Raw genomic sequence first — 5,173 nt, forward strand, 5'->3', positions numbered from 1 at the left:
CTATAATTGGAAGTTTCTAACCAAATAATTTGGATGATCATTGAAAGTACAAAACAGAGAAAGAATAGGACTCGAGAACTTCTGCAGGAAACAGAGTTTTCAACCTTAGCATGATGGGGTTTGAGTGGTCATTTTTAAATATGAGTCTAGATTTTCAGTGGTCATTTTTAAATTGGAGTCTAGATTGAGTGTTCAGTCTTACAGCAACATTGGAAAACTCTAACTGCAAAATACTAAAGTTGAGATAGCTGAGTTGTTCCTTTCATAATTTTAGTTGTAGGTCATGGATTGAGGCCAGGCATTTTTTACAATTGAAAATGTGTTATCTCAGGTGTCTAAGGAGGTGCTCCTTCAAGGAATACTTAAACAAGATCTATATGTTTTTGAGAGGTGCTTATTTCGTCAGAAAGGTGTGTATTTTGATGAACTCTTTTTAAGTTATCTGTTAGCACTGAACTTTGGCATAGATTGAGAGTTGGTAATTTGTTAGTAGCATGTGTTTGTACATTAAACCTCCGTTTCTGATTTTGGTTGTTGCTACAGAAACTTCAAGTTTGGTGTAGGCAACAAAAGGGGAACTGGGAACTAGGAAAGATACAGTCAACTTCAGAAGAGGAAGCATGCGTTTCGCTTTCAATTGGAAATGTAAAATTCTAAGCATTTTTGTCATTTCGGAATAAAGTTTTCAAGGTAACATGTTTGTGGTTGTTACTGCAGGTTATGAAAGTGTCCAGATTAGCACTCCTACTGGCTAATCCCGACATTTTAGAGGGTGTGGATGATCTTATACAGCTTAGTTACTTAAATGAACCCTCAGTTCTTTACAATCTTAAGAGTCATTACACTCAAGATTTGATTTACGTATGTGTGCTCTTCTGGGTTGTACTTCTACTTGGGTGTTCATCTGTGTTCCCTCATATGGTATTTGTTCTGTATGCAAAGCAAGGCAGGGCCAGTTTTAATTGCACTCAATCCCTTCAAAGATGTCCAGATTTATGGAAGTGAATACGTAGAAGCTTATAAACAGAGATGTAATGATAATCCTCATGTTTATGCTATGGTAGATACAGCTTATAACGAGATGATAAGAGGTGAGTGAGATTCTCTCTTTCTTTGGAATCTCTGTTAAGCTGTAGTTTTACTATATATTCACAGAAAGATTTCTGTTCAAATTTTACACATTGCAGATGAAGTAAATCAATCCATTATCATAAGGTCAGCACTCAATACATTCCTCTTCATATATGTTGCTGAACTCTACGGCATTAAATTACTGAAGAAGTAATAGATATGTACTTGTTAATAATCACCTTTTTACAAATCTGTTGATAGTGGTGAGATGCATCAGAAGAAACAGGAGCATATGCATCAGAAGGAGCAGGAGCAGCAGCAGCAGGAGTATTAGTTTCAACAGCAACAACAGAGTTTAGAACCTGAACCTATGATGATAATTTTAGGTTTCATAATTTTAGCTATCAAGGTATCATAATTTTTTTTAGGTTTCATTTGTATGTTAACTTAGTGCTATGAATTTTGATGAGCTCTCTCTTCATTCTAACTTCTTCTCTTTAATCGCCCTCCCACAATTTTGTAGGCTGGCAACCTTCAATTTCCAAGTCAAGCACTTTTGCTGTCCCAGTGGCCAATGAGTTCCCCACTTCATTTGCCTCAAAACTTTCTTTTTACCATGCTTTCTGCAGCTGAATTTGACAAAACCCACTTCAAAGTTTGATTTTTGCAATCTTGCAATTCACGTTCATATATAGTATTAGCATTTTCCTAGTATTAGCATTTCCCTAGCGCTTTGGTTGTTAATTTTTCCTTGTGCTTTAAACTAAAGTTCCTGATATGGTAAAGCTGTAAACTTTTTACTGTGTTCTTGTAAAATATACTAGTTATTGGAGCATGAGAAAATGACATTTCAAATTTCTTGTCACTTGTGTTGATTAACTCAACATGAACTAGCTCTGTTGTTTATACTACTAAATATAGATATGTTGATTGGTAGAAATGATTTATCCTGAGTTATCATCTTAAATGTTCTTCTAATTACTAAATGAAGGAAGAATTTAGTTATTTCTTCTTTTTAAGATTGCAAGACATGGATTGTATCCTCTCTTAATCTAACATTTAGATAGATTTTTAGGATGCTGTATGGTATAAAATTGGCTTTTCTAGGAAGCTACAAATTTCTCAAGATGCTTTTGAATTTTATTTGTTGTAGGAAACTTCAAAGTATCCTACTAAACGAAACATCAATGGAAGTACTTCTAGGACCTTGCAATGTTGCTCATGTTACAAAGAAATATCTGAGGCAGCAGCAACAGCTACTACTTTTTTAATAATTCATGATTTTCTAACATAGAATTGTAATTTTTTTAAATGTTTATTTTGGAAGTTGAATTTATTTTTTCTTAAATGTTTTATTCATGTTTTATCATGTACATAATTTATATAAATCAATGAAAGATTAATTTTTTTAGTATTTTATTTTATTTGGAAGATTAACTTATCAATATTTCTTTTTTTTTATTTTGTCTTTTTTTTATTTGAAAAAGGATTAGGCCACGCTTTTAAAGTGTAACGACAAGTTTTTAATTTTTGGCACGCTTTAAAAGCGTGGCTGTATATCCATTTTTCGGTACGCTTTAAAAGCGTGGCTGTATATTCATTTTTCGGCACGCTTTAAAAGCGTGGCTGTACATCTATCTTTTGACACATCTTGAATGCGTGGTTACAGAGTTATACATACAGACACATTTTTAAGTGTGCCAATAGATAAAAGTGTGGCAAAAAGTAAAGCGTACCAATAGATCAAGAAAAGCGTGGCGATAGATCAATCGGCACGCTAGCGGATGTGACCCTTTCAAAAGCGTGCCGATAGCTCAAAAAGCGTGGCAGAAAGCTGTTGACACCCTTTTTAGCACTTTTCGGCACGCTTTAAAAGCGTGGAAGAAAGCTTATTTTCTTGTAGTGTGGTTTGGAGTTTGGTTGTGATCATTTTGTAGGGCTTTATAACTTCAATTTTGGATTGCATCATGGGATTGGAGCATCTATTTTGGGAGGAGCAACCTCCTCTATATTAAAATGAGCAAAACCCTCCCCAATATGCATTGCCAAACCAAGGATTTGGTGGATTTCATCTTGATTATACACCTCCACCACCATATGCCTATGACCCATACCTCCAACATAACCCTCAATCACCACATTTTCAAACACCACACCAATACTAACATCTACCTTCTTACATACCACCTCTAAACACATGCCAACATGAGTTACCTCCTACATATACAACCTTTCTCCTAAATTATGAATCTCAATTTTCACCCCAATGTGAAGTTTTCCCACCCTTGGCCCAAGACCAACAAGACCTTCAACCATTCTCCAAGAGCAAGAAGGATTCCGAAGCACACAAGGGCAATTCATGGCTACTATAGCCGAAGCGGTGAATGATGGGTTGAAACTGAAATTCCAACACCAAAAACTCACCGGCAAGTATACCGGGTCGCATGAAGTAGTAAAACTCACTTAGAGTGAGGTCGATCCCACAGGGATTGATGGATCAAGCAACTTTAGTGGGTGATTAGTTTAGTCAAGCTAACATTGGTGAGTGATAATTGATGCAGCAGAAAGTAAATGACAAGAAAAATTAAAGTGCAGAAAGTAAAATTGCAAGTAAATTGACAAAATCTTAAATGACAAGAAATGTAAATTGCATGAAAAGTAAAGGGGTGCTGGGTGCTGGTAATTAAAGAAAGCAATAGATCAATCAATAAGAAGAATTGCAGGAAATGTAAATGTGCAGGGAATTAAATCAAGCTTAACGTGAAAGGAAATGTGAAATTGCAGTATGCAAGAAAGAAAATTGTAGAAGAGTAAAAGTAGCAGAAGAGGAATCAACAATTTCAATGAAACAGTAAAAACAGAAGAGCAGCCAAGAGCTCAACTCTATTGCAAAATAAAATTGAAGATTTCAGGGAATCAAAGAGACTAGAAAACAAGTCTAGATCTCACTCCCTTCCTAGATCCAACAGAGAACAAGATGCAGGAAATTAAAGATGAAAGCAATGAAGAGAACTTTGATTCAAATCACAATTCACTTGAAAGTTTGCAGAAGAAGAACAAGAGAAGTTGTAGATAGAGAATGAAAACAGAATTCCTTCCAATCTCAATCCAAGATTTAAAACAGAAATGAAAATTAAAAAGAGAGAGCTCTCTACTCCTACTCCTATTGGAGCCAGCCTTTTATGTTCTCTAATGGAGCTCACCTTGATGCCAGGGCATTTTGGCCAGTTTCACTAACCTTTTCTTTACTGTTTTTAAGATAGTTTCATGCATTTTCTTAGAAAATAAGCTAGTTTTGGGTAGATATTCCCTTACATCTTGATTCAAGCATACAATGTGCACTTCACATGATTTCATGAGAATTTTTCATGAATTATATGACAAATTAGAGGATGCATGTCTCATGATTTGGATTAGAACTTTGATGCACTTTAATGCTTGATTTCAGGACAAAGGAAGCAAGGAAGAACCACGTTAGCAGCCACATTAGTCTAACTAATGTGACCACTAATGTGGAATGGGAGCTAGCTTGCAACGTTAATGAGAAAAGTAATCGCCAATAACGCTCTCGAAGCCACCATAACCCACGTTAAGAGTCACGTTAACTAAGTTAACGTGAACTCTAACGTGGAAGAAAGAAAATGGAGCCAACGTTAGTGACACTTACCTTTGTCACTAACGTTGGACCAAGCTCATAAGTGGCCACGTTAAGAGCCACGTTAACTTAGTTAACGTGGACTCTAACGTTAAGAAGCAAAAGAGAAGCCAACGTTAGTGACATTCACATTTGTCACTAATGTTGGCCAAGCCTCCATAAGCCACGTTAACTCCCACGTTAACTTAGTTAACGTGGAAGCTAACGTGGAGAGAGCAATTGATAGCCAACGTTAGTGACACTTACCTTTGTCACTAACGTTGCGGTGAACCACCAAGAGCCACCATGAGCAACGTTAACTCCCACATTAACTTAGTTAACATGGAAGCTAACGTGGATAAAGAGATGATGAGCCAACGTTAGTGACACTCACCTTTGTCACTAACGTTGGAGATGGCTAGCATGACTACGTTAGAAGCCACGTTAACTTAGTCAACGTGGACTCTA

The 5,173-nt window shown here is 36.2% G+C and overlaps 1 long non-coding RNA gene across 1 annotated transcript; it reads left to right on the top strand.

The window, feature by feature from the left end:
- The first annotated feature begins 957 nt into the window (after window positions 1-957).
- Window positions 958-1,411, top strand: LOC140182487 (uncharacterized). Its single transcript, XR_011878146.1, has 3 exons — window positions 958-1,091; window positions 1,188-1,215; window positions 1,333-1,411. It is a non-coding gene; the product is annotated as an uncharacterized lncRNA (long non-coding RNA).
- The last annotated feature ends 3,762 nt before the right edge of the window (window positions 1,412-5,173 follow it).

This window comes from Arachis hypogaea, chromosome 19, assembly GCF_003086295.3.
Source record: "Arachis hypogaea cultivar Tifrunner chromosome 19, arahy.Tifrunner.gnm2.J5K5, whole genome shotgun sequence".
NCBI lineage: Eukaryota > Viridiplantae > Streptophyta > Magnoliopsida > Fabales > Fabaceae > Arachis > Arachis hypogaea.